The sequence below is a fragment of the Lepus europaeus genome, chromosome 18 (genome assembly GCF_033115175.1).
Source record: "Lepus europaeus isolate LE1 chromosome 18, mLepTim1.pri, whole genome shotgun sequence".
Lineage (NCBI taxonomy): Eukaryota > Metazoa > Chordata > Mammalia > Lagomorpha > Leporidae > Lepus > Lepus europaeus.
In genome coordinates this window covers 50,298,454-50,314,922 of record NC_084844.1, presented here as the reverse complement: position 1 = coordinate 50,314,922, position 16,469 = coordinate 50,298,454, and positions in this window count along the sequence as shown.

Sequence of the window (16,469 nt, the reverse complement as noted above, 5' to 3'; positions counted from 1 at the left end):
ACCTGCAAAAACATGTTTTAGGCAATGGAGCAAAGCCGAATGTAGACTGGGTGCTGGATGATGTGGAAGACTGATCATCCACTTCGTTAGATGTGATAATGATACTGTGGGTACACAAGAATAGGTCTTTATTTATTGGGAAGCATAATAAAATATTTAAGGATAAAAATCACCCGATATGTCAGATTTAAAATACCGTAACAATAATAATAAGAAGAAAGAGAATAGTTGAAATGAATTTGGCAAAACAGTTGTTGAAACTGGGTAACGGGGTGTGGAAGCTCCTTGTTCTATTTCTGAACAATATGTTCAAAATTGTATACAACAAAATGTCTTGTTCCGAAGATCACAGCGTAGACCCAGTGTCTCAGTCTTGTCCTGGCTTGCTGGCTTGGCAAGGACAGGGGACCCACTGGGGAGAAGGTGGGTGTTGTCTGGGGGGTCCCGGGTGGGACAGGCAGAGCCCCTCACTCTCTGGTGCAGGCTCCTCTCTGTCAACCACCTCATGGCCATAGACTCTGTGGGAGCACCAGAAGTCATCTTTGGTCCCCAGAGGCCCCATGGCTGCTCCTGGGAGGGGCAGGAGAAGATGGAGGGCGGGGCTTCCCCTGTGCTGCCTGAGGGGAGCTCCCATCTGGGACAGGCAGGGCAGCAGTCAGCTCTAAGTCCTTCTGCCTGGTCTCCCCCAGAGGCTGAGAGCTGGACCAGGAGGGGCCCTGGCTGAGGCTGCCCTGCCTGGGCCATTGTAGGGAGCATGCCTGCGGCCCCCGTCCCTGCTCCTGGGCGGCCACCTGCTGTCTGGAGAGACCCCCCCACCCCACCCCTTCATTGTGCCCTGTCCCAGCCTTTGCCCTCTCCCACTGCTCTTCCTGACTTGCCCCAGGTGGGCGGGTTGAGAGAGGGATGTGGCTCAGAAGATAGGCAGGGACAGAGGCGGTCCCCTGGGCTCAACAGCCCAGAGTGGGAGACCAGGCTCTGGTTCTGGGTCTGGCCCATGCCACAGGCATTGAGGAGAGGCTAGGAGACAGGACACAGAAATCCCACCAGATTTTATCGAGCTCCGGGGAGAGGGGGATGTTGCAGGTCCGGGGACCTCACTTTGAGTGGCGCTACTCCACTCAGGTCTCCTTCTACTCCTCAAAGGAGCTAAAACTCCTTCCTTCCTCCCTCCGAGCCTCTGCCTCTGCCTGGAGCCCAAGCCTTCTCAGCCCAGCTATCGCCTCCTTCCTTTCCTAGCTCACCCCAGCTCCTTTGTGCAAAGTCAAGACAAGTTCCTCGCTGCACACACGCCCACCCCAGGAGCAAACTTGTGGGAGAACACACCGTGCCTGTCTCCCCGCTGGACTGGGCACCTGGGGGTTGGGCCATGTCTGTTTTGCTCAGTGCCATGGGGGATGCACAGTAGGTCTGCAGGAATGTCTGTTTCTGGGATGGACTCCTTCCACTTCAGGTGAGACACAGCAGCTGGGAATTGGGGACAGGAGCACTTCCCGGTCGTGGGCCAGAAGGTGCTGAGCTGGGAGGACATGGGGGCTGTGGAGGGGATTGCCCCAGGCGGAGAGGGCTCCCTTGCCCCTGCTGCCCCACAAGCCCAGGGAGTGTGTGGGTGGGGGGATGGTCGTGGTGACAAGGATTCGTTTTCCAAAGCACTCGCACTGTCTTTGTCTCCCTCTTGTGGTCACTGCTTTCATTGTTCCATTCTCTTCATGGAACCAGTACTAGCGACTGCTTTGTACTGTGCTGTACTCACTTTTTCATATATATATAAATATATACATAATATATATACATAAATATATATATTAAAGATTTGTTGGGGCTAACGCTGTGGCATAGCGGGTAAAGCTGCCACCTGCAGTGCTGCCATCCCATATGGGCGCCGGTTCGAGTCCTGGCTGCTCCACTTCCTATCCAGCTCTCTGCTATGGCCTGGGAAAGCAGCAGAAGATGGCCCAAGTTCTTGGGCCCCTGCACCCGCGTGGGAGACCTGGGAGAAGCTCCTGGCTCCTGGCTTCGGATCAGCGCAGCTCTGGCCGTTACAGCCATTTGGAGAGTGAACCAGTGGATGGAAGACCTCCCTCTCTCTCCCTGCCTCTGCCTCTCTGCAACTCTGCCTTTCAAATAAATAAATAAATAAATAAGTAAATAAATAAATGGAATTGTTTATCTGAAAGGCAGAGAGAGAGAGAGAGAGAGAGAGAGAGAGAGAAAAGAGAGACTTCACAAACAAGAGCTGGAACTAGACCAGGCTGGAGCCAGGAGCTCCATCCAGGTATCCTAGGGGGCCCAAGCACCTGGGCCATCATCACTACTTTCCCAGGCACATTAGCAAGGAGCTGGATCAGAAGTGGAGCAGCTGGGACTCAAATTGGAGCTCCAATCTGGAGTTTTGGAGTGGCACACGGTGGCTTACTCTGCTGTGCTGTGATGCTAGCCCCCACTTCTCCTATTTCCATTTCCTCACTTGTCTAATGAGAGGACTTACACAGGGAGGTGATATTTGCCCTAAACCAACCAACCTCACTGCTCGTGGGCCCAAAATCGCAGAGGGCCCTTCTGGGAGGAGAGAGGATGGAGGGACAGGTGGTTTCTCTGTCTTCCCGCTGTAGGTGGCTGCAGAGATGCCCAGGGTGTGGCCGACACTGGGGTGTTCGGGGACGAGATGCACTGTGGACCACTTAGTGAATGATGTCCCCCTTGATGGACGCATAGGAACCCTTTAGAGGATAAGATTAGCAATGTGTACCTCTTTCTTCTTCTTCTTCTTTTTTTTTTTTTTTGACAGGCAGAGTGGATAGTGAGAGAGAGAGACAGAGAGAAAGGTCTTCCTTTTGCCGTTGGTTCACCCTCCAATGGCCACTGTGGCCGGCACATTGTGCCGATCCGAAGCCAGGAGCCAGGTGCTTCTCCTGGTCTCCCATGTGGGTGCAGGGCCCAAGCACTTGGGCCATCCTCCACTGCCTTCCTGGGCCATAGCAGAGAGCTGGCCTGGAAGAGGGGCAACCGGGATAGAATCTGGCGCCCCAACCGGGACTAGAACCCAGTGTGCCGGCGCCGCAAGGCGGAGGATTAGCCTGTTAAGCCACGGTGCCGGCCAATGTGTACCTCTTTCTCCAGCAAGTCTGCTTGTTGGGATTTGGGCTGCAGATCAGGACACGTGGTGGTGGTGGTGGGGGGATGCTATCCACAGCTGCCCCTAACAGGGACCCACTTAGAAGTCTGATGGCAAATCCACAGTCAAAGTCCACACTGCCATTAAGAAGGACGAGGCGGTTTTGCAAGCCCTGCTGGGTGTGCTGGCACCAACACAGGGAGGGGCTGTGCACGTGGTGTCTGTTGTGAATACTGGGTGAGGACCCCTATGCCTGGACTCTCAGTCCTGTGTCTGCCACCTCTGGCTGCACTCCACAGGGGCCTCCAGGGGCTTGGGTAAGACAGGAGGCTGGGAAAATGGGAAATCAGGCTTTAATTTTATTTATTGGAGAGCGAGAGTGGGAGACAGGGTGAGGGGAGAGGCCATCCATCCCCTGGTCACTCCCCAAATGCTTGCCACAGCCAGGGTTGGGCCAGGCTGAAGCCAGGAGCCTGGAACTCCATCGGTGTCTCCCTTGCCAGGAGGCAAGGACTATACTGGAGCCCTCACTGCTGCCTCCCAGAGCGTGCGTCAGCAGGAAGCTGGAATCAGGAGCAGAGCTGGGGCTTGAAGCCAGGGCTCCCACATGCGATGCAGGCATCCCATCTTAACTGCTAGGCCAAATCCTCACTTGTATACATTCTTTTTTTTTTTTTTAAAGATTATTAATTTATTTGAGAGGTAGAGTCACAGACAGTGAGAGGGAGAGACAGAGAGAAAGGTCACCTTCTGTTGGTTCACTCCCCAAATGGCCGCAACGGGGAGCTACACCGATCTGAAGCCAGGAGCCAGGAGCCTCCCCCAGGTTCACCACGCGAGTGCAGGGGCCCAAAGACCTGGGCCATCCTCCACTGCTTTCCCAGGCTACAGCAGAGAGCTGGGTCAGAAGTGGAGCAGCTGGTATTAGAACTGGCGCCCATATGGGATGCTGGCACTGCAGGTGGAGGATTAACTCACTTCACCACAGAGCCAGCCCCTCTACCCCCCCCCCTTTCTCTCCCCCTGTCCCCTTCCTCCTCCTTCTTTTTTTTTTTTTTTTTTTTTTTTTAAGAAAACAAAAGCTGGGGCCTGCACTGTGGTATGAAGTCGCTGCCTGCAGTGCCAGCATCCCATATGGAAGACAGTTCCAGTCCTGGCTGCTCCACTTCTGATCTAGCTCCCTGCTAATGCACCTGGGAAAGCAGTGAAAGATGGCCCAAGTGCTTGGGCCCCTGTACCCACGTGGGAGACCAGGATAAATCTCCTGGCTTCAGCCTGGCCCAGCCCTGGCTGTTGTGGCCATTTGGGGAGTGAACCAGTAGATGGAAGACTTCTCTCTGCCTCTGTCTCACCTTCTCTGCAACTCTTTCAAATAAATAAATAAATGAATCTCTCTCTAAAAAAAAAAAAAAAAAGCCAGATGAACTCAACTAGTTAAGGCAAATAAATTCAAATCTTTGTCACATCTGATATTATCATCTTCTATTTAAGTTTTTAAATTAGTTAATCCTTGGCCGGCGCTGTGGCTTAACAGGCTAATCCTCCGCCTTGCGGCGCTGGCACACCGGGTTCTAGTCCCGGTTGGGGTGCCGGATTCTATCCCAGTTGCCCCTCTTCCAGGCCAGCTCTCTGCTATGGCCCCGGGAAGGCAGTGGAGGATGGCCCAAGTGCTTGGGCCCTGCACCCGCATGGGAGACCAGGAGAAGCACCTGGCTCCTGGCTTTGGATCAGCACAGTGCGCCGGCCGCAGCGGCCATTGGAGGGTGAACCAACGGCAAAAAGGATAGACCTTTCTCTTTGTCTCTCTCTCTCTCACTGTCCACTCTGCCTGTCAAAAAAAAAAAAATTAGTTATTCCCATATGCCTTGTACTGTTTAATTAAATGCTGCATACTCATTCCTAAGCCAAAATAAAAACAAATATTAAGAAGCCAATTTTAGGAGCCAGCACTGTAGTATAGCAGGTTAAGCTGCTGCTTATGATGCCAATATCCCCGGCTCCCAGCTTTGGCCTGGCCCAGTCCTGGCCACTGTGGAATTTAGGGAGTGACCCAACAGATGAGATCTCTCTTTCACTCAAATAAATGCAGATATTACAGAGTATCTACAAATTCCTAGTGCATTTTTTTTTTAAAGGCAAAGTTACAGAGAGGCAGAGGCAGAGACACAGAGAGAGGTCTTCCATCTGCTAGTTCACTCCTCAGATGGCCACAATGGCCAGAGCTGCGCCAATCTGAAGCCAGGAGCCAGGGCCTCTTCCAGTCTCCCACATGGGTGCAGAGGCCCAAGGACTTGGGCCATCTTATACTGCTTTCCCAGGCCATAGCACAGAGATGGATTGGAAGTGGAGCAGCCAGGACAGGAACCAGCGCCCAAAGGGGATGCCAGCACTACAGGTGGAGGCTTAGTTCACTACGCCACAGCGCAGGTCCCCTAGTGCAATCCTAAGCTTTAACAGCTTCAGAAGTAGAAATGCTAACACATGTCTCAGAAAAACCCTCCTTTGAACATTTAATTACCTGCATTTCTTTTATTCAGTTATGTGAAATTCGAATAATACGTTTTAACTTTTTGCTTCCGTTCACATTGGGCACGTGTAATCTTTAATCAACAGGACTGAGAGAGCAAATTAAAAATGTGTCATTGAAAGGGCTTGATGCTTTGTCTCTGAAGTGGGATAACAACAGTAGCACTGTCTCTCACGGAGGGCCTGACAGCGAGTGTTCGCCCGCCTCGTGGGACCACAGCTTCATGCACCTGTGATTCCAGGAGGTCTGGGCAGTGCCAAGGGCAAGGAAGAGAGACATGGACAGGGGGTGGCCTCCCAGGGGTGGGGGACTTGCTGCCCGGATAAGGAGGGCGTGCCCTGTTCTGGGCCCCAGCCATGCACTTCCTCCTTGGGCTTTTGTGTGAGCAGAGGGCCAGAGAGAAGGGAGGGCACCTTCAGCTGCAGGCTGTCCTGAAAGAGGAAGGCGGAGCTGCCGCCCGGGAGCCCTCCCTGCAGCCACATTCCCCGGGTGACACTCAGGAAGGGGCGTTCCCAAGCCGTGAGTCCCAACCTGACCCTCTACCCTGCCCAACCCAGATGGTACCTCTGCCACGGAGCTCTTCCTGTGTTGATCTCCGCCTTCCATCCCGAGGTCGATTAAGCGCTCGCAGGATGCCTCGCACTCCAGCCCTCTGTCCCTGGAGGCTGGGTAGTGCAGTGGAAAGTGCTGGGGGGTCCACACCAGCTCTGCACTGGTTGCCTGTGACCTGGAGCCATACCTGCCTCTCTCTAGTCTGTCTTTCCAGTGAGCAAAGGATAGCCCTGTCCCAAGGTGCCGGTGACGGTTACATGAACAAATACGGATGTGTCATAGAGAACCTGGACGGCACAGTGTGGGTGATCCTGTACCTGCCCTGCCCTTGCGGGAGGTTGAGAGCGTGGCACACCATGCCTCCCGGGAAGGAGCCTACAACCTGACTGCTGGCAGGCAGCGGGAGCCCCAGGCCACTTTCCCCCACCCCTACTCCCTGTTAAAGGGCCCTGTAATTGCCAATCAGGTAAACAGCTCCTGGGTGTGGCTCAGGCCCATCAGGACCACCTGGAAAGCTATCCGAACCACGTGACCTTCAAGCTGATTGGAGAAGCATAGCGGCGCCAATATCGGTTCTATCCTATAGAGTCAGTGTTGCCCTGAATTAGTTACACCCCTTCTGCCTGCCCTTTAAAAAAACATGTGTGGTCATTAATAAAGCAGACATGTTCACTGAAACTTGCCTCTGGTGTCTCTTGTGGAAAAACACTGTCGCCCCACCATCCTGGCAGTGCGTGAGCCTCGGGGGTCGAGCCCACAGCATAGCAAGGATCCGTGAATGTCAGTTTTCCTCCTCCTCCTTTTTTTTTTTTTTTTTAATATTTATTTATTTGAAAGGGAGAGAGAGAGAGAGAGAGAGAGAGAGAGAGAGAGAAGTCTTCCATCACTGGTTCACTCCCCAGGTGACTGCAAGCCAGGAGCTTCTTCTGGGTCTCCCAAGTGAGTGCAGGGGCCCAAGCACTTGGGCCATCTTCTGCTTTCCCCAGCCATAGCAGAGAGCTGGATTGGACGTGGAGCAGCTGGGACTCGAACCAGCGCCCATATGGGATGCCGGCACTGCAGGAGGCGGCCTTACCTGCTACACCACAGTGCTGGTCCCCCACCTCCTCCCTTTTCCTTTTCCTTCTTCTTAGATCCTGGGTTCCTCGAAGGCAGGAAGCTGTGTCTTGACTTTCTTGTATCTAGACAAGTAGCTCAATGCTTTGCATAGCATTGCTGTTCAGATAGCACAATGACTGAAGGAACAGTTTACGCATTACTTTTAATTGCACAGGTAAGATGGGAGCACAATTTCATTGTTCAAACTCCAAGCAAGACAGACACTGCACCTCTCACCTTCCCAATCCCAGGTTCTTCCACGGAAGTCGTCACTCTTCCCAGCACGCTGCTAAATGATAGCAAGCGTGTTCATGTCTAGCCGCGGGGGGGCGCTGCTTGCCCATACACAGGGCAGGTGCGCTGTGGCCGCCTCCTGCACGGGGAAAGGAGCCTTTGATTGCTTCGCTGATGAAGGGGGAGGTAAAGAAGGCGGGATTTGATTGCACTTCGTACACTGGGTGCGCCTGCTTCCCCGGCTGTGTTCTCAGCGCCTGTCTTTTCCCCAGCTGCACTCACTTCCCTGCAGGGCTCATCTGTGCTCATGACTTTATTTTATTATTTTTTTTGACAGGCAGAGTGGTCAGTGAGAGAGAGAGAGAGAGAGAGAAAGGTCTTCCTTTTCTGTTGGTTCACCCTCCAATGACCTCTGCGGCCGGCGCGCTGCAGCAGGTGCACCGCGCTGATCAGAAGCCAGGAGCCAGGTGCTTCTCCTGGTCTCCCACGTGGGTGCAGGGCCCAAGCACTTGGGCCATCCTCCACTGCACTCCTGGGCCACAGCAAAGAGCTGGCCTGGAAGAGGGGCAACCGGGACAGAATCCGGGGTGCCGGCGCCACAGGTGGAGGATTAGCCTATTGAGCCGCAGCGCCGGCAGCTCATGACTTTAAATGGCCTCTGTGGCCTCCCCTGTCTATACCTCCTGTCCCATTACTGCTCGGAACTCCAGAACCATTGTCCAACAGTGTCCTCAACTTCTCCTCTGGAACACCCCGGATCTGAGCCCAAGGCTGTACCCCCCTTCCCCTCCAGCCTGCCCTGCCCACAGGATCCTCAATGAATGACCACTAGGTCATTCACCCAATGCTCTGGGTCATCTTTGACTCCCTGTCTTTCAAACTAATGTGTCAGCAAATCCTGCTGGCATTACTTGTCCCCCCCCCCCCCCCCCTTTTGTATTTATGACATTGGGAGAGGAAAAGAGAGGTGGGGAGAGAGACGGGGCGGGAGGGGGGGGAGAGTGAGCTCCTATTTGCTGGTTCACTCACTCGCCAAATCAACCACTGGGATTGGCTTGGGCCAAAGAACTGGAGCCATGAACTCCATCCAGGTCACCCATTTGGGAAGCAGGGACCCAGCTGTGGGAGCCGTCTACACAGGTTACTGCCCCTAGGGTGGGCATTAGCAGGGAGCTGGTCAGGAGACAGAGCCGGGTATCGGATGTGGGATGTGTGGGTCCTAACCACTAGGCTTAAAGGCCCATCCCCGCCCTATCTTTTATACAGATCTGGGTCTGGCCCTTCCCATCATGCCCCACTGATGCTGCTGGCCCAGCCGTCGCCCTCTCCCCTGGATCCCTGAAGCGGCCTCCACCCTCCTCCCGGCCCTGACATTGCCCCTTTACTGTTCACTCCGGAACTTCCCACTTCAAATAGCTCAGGTCACCTCTCTGCTCAGAACTGTGCAAGACTCCCCTTCTCACTCCAAGTACAGACTAATGGCTCACGGGGCCCTGCAGGATCTGGTCCCTGACCTCTCGCTGTCTTCAGCTCCCACCCTGTGCCCCTCCCTCCCTCTGCTCTGAGTCCTGTCCGTGTTCTTCCCGCTCCTGGCACACAGCAAGACGCCTCTCACCGCAGGGCCTTTGCACGGATTTTCCTCATGAGTGACTTCCCCCAGGGGCTGGCTGCCTGACCTCCTGCAAAGCAGAGCCCCTCCCTCTAGAACCTGTACCCTGCCTTATTTTTCTGCACAAAGCCCCACCGCTGGACCCCCTGTGCCTGCAACAGTGGCTGGCCTGCAAGATCAGCACAAAAGAACCAGTTTGGGCCTCTTTTATATCATCCTGAGTAGCTACCCACTCTTGTCTCTAGATGGCGCTCAAGTATGCCTCGTGCGTTGGAACCGCTTTGTATCCACGGAGGCCAGTGGGTGCCTGATTTTTAGTTGTCCCTGTTTCTGGTGCTGCCGGCCTGGGCCTGTACCCTCCTTCACTGGGGCCTTTTGGATGCACAGTGAAAACCTACTTTTATTCAGGTCCTGCTGGTTTTTATGAAAAATTAACTTCCATGCTCTGTACCTCACCAGAGCAAGGTGTTAATGCTTCTCTTTGGATTCAAATGATCGGATCTGAATCCAAGTCTGGGTAACTTCTGGAACCTGGCCTCCCCTACTCTCCTGCTCTGGAGTCAGTCCTCACTCTCCTCCCCCTGCCCACCTGGCTTTGCTGCCTTGCTATGGTCACATCCTGTTGAGATCACTGGGCTCAGCTGGCCCCTAGGGTCCCCGACACTGGGAGTTCCTGTGCTGCCCCTGCTCGCCACTGAATGCTGGGATGGGCCCCCTCCAGCTGCCTGTGGCTCAGCTGAGACTGTGACGTGTGGCTCTGACGCTGAGCAGGACGCTCACGAAGGTCCAGGGGCAAAGCAGAGTCGAGGCACGCAGCTGACGCCACCCTCAGAGCCTGCAGGCCCAGGAGCGACGCGGGGCCCTGGCCCTGCTGGCCCTCTCTGCAGCTGATGGGGCAGGGGTCATGGTCACGCCTCAGCCCCCAGAGCCTCCGGCTGCCTCCACGCCTTGGAGGCCAGGAGCACTTGGCTTCAGACCCCAGGAGGAGAACACGTCCTCTTGCCCCATCCTTCTGTCCTCACCACTCCTGCCACAGGCCTAGGATTCAGCTGCTCCCGGGGTGGCTGAAGTGGAGAACAGCCCTTCCCTTCAAGTGTGTTGGTGGTGCTGTGGCCCCAACGAGACCATGCTGGAACTTTGGCAATCCATTTCTCCAAAGCTGGTGTATCTTGGGCTTAGAAGAAACCGTACATTGCACACCAGTGGTTTAACATGTTTGTTAAAAATGTGCATTAGTGCACCCAGTGCCCCTTCTCTCTCTCTACCTCTCCTTCCTCCTTCTTATCTTTCTTCAATGAGCATGGAAGGAACCATCACCCCTACCATGGCCTGCATTGTTGTTTATTTACATGTTTACTTTTAAAAGATTTTGAAAGGCAGAGTGGGAGAGGAAGAGAGAGAGAGAGAGAGAGAGAGAGAGAGAGAGATGGAGAGAGAGATCTTCCATCTACTGGTTCATTCCCCGAATACCCACAGCAGCCAAGGCTAAGCCAGGCTGAAGCTAGGAGCCAGGAACTCCATCCAGGTCTCCCACGTTGGTGGCAGGGACACAAGTACCTAGACCATCCATCCACTGCCTCCCAGATGCCTTAGTAGAAAGCTGAATTAGAAGCCCAGAGTAGCGAGGACTTGAACCAGGCACTCTGATGTGGGATGTTGGTGGCTTAACCCACCGCAGCGCAATGCTCACCTTCATGGTCTGTGTTTGAACTCCTGTGAACTTGGACGAGAGCACACACAGCCACATCGCCGTCTCCCAAGAGCAGTCTCCAGGAGGCCTAGTCAATTTCTGCCATTTGGTCCTCTGAGTATTCCGCTGTGACCTCCTTAATAGGCTGTGAGCCTCAGTCCAAGAGCAGGAGGAGGTTCCCACCTGTGTGAGTAAAAGCGCCCACCAACGGGGTCCACCTAGACCCCAGGCCAGGCACACCACAGGCTCCGCCCTAGAGGGGAGCAATGCTGCAGAACTTTTTAGAAATCCTTTCTACTTGGAAAACGGTGGCAACTTACAGGAAAAATGGCAAGAACTGTACCGAGAGCTCCCATATGGCGTCTGCCTGGATTCCCCAGTTCTTACTCATATTGTGACATATTTGCTCTCTAACTCCGTACACTTGCTGTTTTGTTTTACTTGAGGTGGGGGTGGGGAGAAATGCTCCCATCTGCTGGTTCACTCTCCAAATGACCCCAGCACCTGGGACTGGGCCAGGGCTGGAGCCGAGAGCAATCCGGATCTCCCACGAGGGTGGCAGGAACCCAATGACTGGAGTCTTCAGCCGCTGCCTCCCAGGGTGCATCTTGGCGGGAAGCTGGAAGGCAGGAGCTGGAGCCAGGGATCTGACCCAGGTACCCCCACTGGGGTGTGGTCATCCTAGCGGTGGGGCTGAGTGCTTTCTTCCTGCTTTCTTCATTTTACTTTATTTTTGATGATGGTTGGCAAATAAGTTGCAGATGTCATGACCTTTGACCTCAAAGGATGATTGCATACTTACATAATCACGGTAGCAGTGAACAAGTCCATGAAATTTATTTTTTTTATCATTTATTTATTTATTTGAGAGGTTGAATTACAGACAGTGAGAGGCAGAGAGAGAAATAAAAGAAGAGAAGCTGGGAATTGAACAAGCACCCATATGGGATGCTGGCATCACAGGCGGCCTGTTAACCCGCTGTGCTGCAACACTGGCCACAGGACCTGATTTTTCAACAAGCCGATTATTCTTCTTCTTAAAGTATTTTTGAGATATGTTCATGTTAGTCCATATGGATTTCAGTCCCCCCCTTTAAAAAATAAGATTCATTTATTCATTTGAAAGAGTCACACACACACACAGAGAGAGAGAGAGAGAGAGAGAGAGATAAATCTTCCATCTGCTGGTTCACTCTCCAAATGGCTGTAATGGCCAGGCCAGGGTCAGGCCAAAGCCACGAGCCAGGAGCTTCTTCCAGGTCTCCCATGTGGGTGCAGGTGCCCAAGAACTTGAGCCACTTTTGTTGCTTTTCCTAGGTCATTAGCAGAGAGCTGAATCAGAAGCGGAGCAGCTGGGACATGAATCAATGCCCATATGGGATGCTGGCATCGCAGGTGGCAGCTTTACCTATGATGCCACAGCACCCACCACATTTTTCCCTGTTTAATACTTGTATAATATTTCACAGTTTGGTTACACCATGATCTATCTAAATAACTCAGTTTGGTGAAGGTCTAGTTTGTTTTCCTGTTACCTACTACACTGCAGTGGCCAACTTTGTACCCATGTATTTGTTTTCAAACATATGTGAGTACCTCAAACCTCATAGGTTCTTAGAATTTCTGAGTTGAAGGAGACATTTAAAGACCTGAGGCTGGGGGTCAACGCTGTGGCGTAGCAGGTAAAGCTGCCGCATCCCATATGGGCACTGGTTTAAGTCCTGGCTGCTCCACTTCTGATCCAGCTCTCTGCTATGGTCTGGGAAAACAATGGAGGATGGCCCAAGTCCTCGGGCCCCTGCACCCATATGGGAGACCCAGAAGAAGCTCCTGGCTCCTGGCTTCAGATCGGCGCAGCTCCAGCTGTTGCAGCCGATTGGGGAGTGAACCAGTGGATGGAAGACCTCTCTCTCTGCCTCTTCTTCTCTCTCTGTGTAACTCTGACTTTCAAATAAATAAATCTTTTTTTTTTTTTTTTTAAAGACCTGAGGCTGGGGTGGGTGTTAGGTGCAGCAGTTAAGTTGCTACGGCGTCCTGACAACTGTATCCCAAACCAGAGAACCGAGGTTTGAGTACTGGTTCTGCTTCTTGCTAATGTGTACCCCAGAAGGCAGCAGGTGATGGCACAAGTGCTTGGTCCCCTACCACTCATGTGGGTGACAAGGATGGTGTTTCTGGCTCCTGGCTTTGCCTAGCACAGCCTTGGCTGTTGTGGGCATTTGAGGAGTGAGCCACTGGATGGAAGATCTCTTTCTGTCTGTGTCTCCTCACTCTTTCTCCATCTCTCTGCCTTTCTAATAAAATGGAATAAAAAAGTTCATAGAAATTGAATTAACAGATAATTTTTTTTTTTTGGGAAAAACTGAGTTAAAAGTGTGCTTTCCTTGGGGACTCGATGACTTTTTCCCTTTCAAGCTGTATCAAGTGAGCGGACATGTGTGTCTTTGGTTTGTCTTCTGGAAGCTTCTGAATCAAAGGCTTGGCCCATCTCTTAGAGATGTATTGAAGGTTCCAGCTGAAGGCACAAGATCCGTGTGCGACCTTCACTGCTACTTCCCTCTTATCCCCTCCCGACCCTCACTTTAGCTTTGCATATGTAAATGTTTTGCATATGTGAATTTGTGCAGCGTGTCCTACAGAGCAAGAGGGGCCTGAGTGACAAAATGACTGAACTGAGGTTCCACTGGCCCTGCGGGGCGAGGGCTGGGGGCAGGCAGCTTGCAGAGCTGCCTCACGTCAACTTCCCGACTTAAGATCGGGCTGATCACTGCTGTCTCACACGTGAGAACCGGATCTGTGGGACTCCCAGGGTGAGCAGCGACGGATCTGCTCCAACAGGTGCAGCCTCCTGTCACTCTCAAGGCCGCTTGTAAAAGGCAGTTGGGATGCAGGTGAGAAGCACACCTTGGGCTTGCTCTGGACCTCACACTGGGGGAGGCCCGAGCCCCTCAGAGCACACCTGAGTCCATTGCCTTATGTGGTCCTTTACCCATCCCACCTCAGAGATCAGAGGATGATCTCTGAGTGCATCCAATTCCATTGATGTCAATAAAAGCAAAGAGGCTTTAACTGCAGCAGGAGGAACTGTGGGTAGCTCTGGGGTAGGACTTTTGCCAGGTGAATGGTGCCAAGTACAGGAATGATTAGGGGAGGTGAGTGTGGAATCCCCTCCTAGGAGCCTTTTAGAACCGGCCAAATCCTTGGCCATCTGAGGCCTAGTGTGGAGAATTAATGAGGCCCCTTGTGACATCCGTACTAAGCCTCCTTAGAAAGGTACCAACCAGTAGATCCCTGATACCAACTGGCCATACAATTGCGCTGCTCCAAGCTCCTGGCTTAGGCCACCAGGTGGCAGTAATTCAACAGACGAGTGAGCCAGCAGAGGAAGCATCGTCAGCCTCCAAGGCTCTGGGACCCAGATCGGGGAGCATCCTGTGTATCCAGCGAGCCCACAGAGTGGGATAGCTGGGGGGCACCGCGGAGGTCAGGATCATGTTCAAACCTTAGAGAGAAACTCTGAGGGACCCATACCCTGACTGGGGAGTGAATGCCTTTTTGGACTCCTTTTTGGACAGGGTGGGTCTTGGACAGGTGGAGTGGGTTTCCTTTCTCAGGGCGGGAGGAGGGGGCATGGGATGACAGAAGACCAATGCCTGCTGATCAGCCTAGACCAGAGAGGCCTGTGGCTGCAGGGACCAAGCCTGGGGCAGAGGCCCCCTGGCCATCTGTTTCTTCTTGCCTGTGTCTGTCCCCTAGACTGGAACTCTTAGAGGCCAGGGATCATATCTGTCTCATACATCACTACTCCCTTAATACCACATATTAGTCGCACGGAGCAGGAGCTCAGTGGGCATCGCTGAACACACCAGCGAGGACGAGAGCTGCGCTGGTGTCTGGGGAGCTGTCCAGGGTTCTCACGCGGCTTCCTTCGCTGGATCGATCTTCTGCTTCCTCGCCCTCGTCGCGGGGCTTGGCCACAAAACCTGCCCCTGATGCGGATTCCTGAGTTATGTTCTCCTTTCTTGCGCCCTTGGTGATCATCAAATAGCCGCCGAGTTCGGTCTGCGAGAGTGGTTTTCTCTGCGCAAAACCCAACAGGTTAATGGCTCGTTCCTCATCTGTATCGGTGGAGTTTTCCGTCTCGGTGCCAGGCCCTCTTGCGTCATTACAGTGAAGAGTGTGTGGAGGGGGAGCAGCAAGGACTGGCGCTGGAGAAGCCGTCGGAGGCCACACTGCAAAGGCTAAGGCATGGAATCATGGGGGCAGCGGTGCATCCCCCGTCTCGGAGTGCCTCGCACAATTCCAGGCCCAACGTATGCACCTAACAAAGAATGCAGAATTTATCATGTGCATGACTGGGCAAAGGATATGGAAAATGTAGAGTTGGTTCAGGCCCTCGGGACGTCTCAGTTACTACTCTCAGAGGAAGAAGAGAAGCCGGCTCTCTATTTCTAAACATCTGGATTGACTTGACAGAGTGGGCTCCTGGCTCTTGTGTGTTGCTTCTCACTATTTCAGACTCTCACATAATACAAGGCTAAGATAAGCAGGGGAAAGGTAAGAATCAGAAACAAAAGTGGAACTAGAGGTGTGAATTCAGGACCAGGGCCTACAGGGTGCCAAACCGTGTCTGGGGAAAGTAGGTTTCTATTTCTCAGCTCAGAAACCGGGGCGGGGGGGTGGGCGGTGCCATGGCTCAACAGGCTAATCCTCCACCTGCTGTGCCGGCACACCGGGTTCTAGTCCTGGTCGGGTGCTGGATTTTGTCCCGATTGCCCCTCTTCCAGGCCAGCTCTCTGCTGTGGCCTGGGAGCGCAGTGGAGGATGGCCCAAGTCCTTGGGCCCTGCACCTGCATGGGAGACCAGGAGAAGCACCTGGCTCCTGGCTTCAGAGCAGCATGGTCCACCAGCTGCAGCGGCCATTGGAGGGTGAACCAACGGTAAAGGAAGACCTTTCTCTCTGTCTCTCTCTCTCACTGTCCACTCTGCCTGTCAAAAAAAAAAAAAAAAAAAAAAGAAACCAGGAGGGGAAGAAAAAAAAACCCCAGAGATAAAATGTTGATATGGATGAGCCAAGAGGTGGCCACAGGGGGTGATTTGGGGAGAACGACTCAGAGCTGGCATCATGGAGGGAGCTCTGAAGTCTGTGTCCAGTGTGCACCTGCAGCTCAAGGCTTCCCCAGGTCAGGCGCCACCAGGCAGGGTGCTGGGCATCAGAGCGCAAGCCTCCCTCTCTTTGCACAAACCCTGGAATGCCCACGCTCAGGACTCTTGGCTCGGCTCTGCCCTGAGACCCTGAAGCCCGCTAAAAGGCCAGGCACCAAGGACCCTGCATCTGTCATCGTCCTCCACGTGAGCCTGTCCTGACCACAGGTTCCCACCTCCGCACAGGAATCACCACAGTGATCTCACCACTCCCAGGCCATCCCCTGTGCAGGTCACCAGAGAGGCTCAACCGCGTCATGTGACGTTGTCATTGCTGTGCCATACTCTGTCCAGCTGTCCGGCTTCTGTGTATCCCACACCTGTTCCAGTGCTTCCCTCTCAGTGCTCCTGGGACCGCCACAATCCACCGCCCACTTGGTGCCTCGAGTGTCCCCTCTCATGCCTGACGAGCTCCCCCTTCAAGATCCTGTTTGGATGTCAC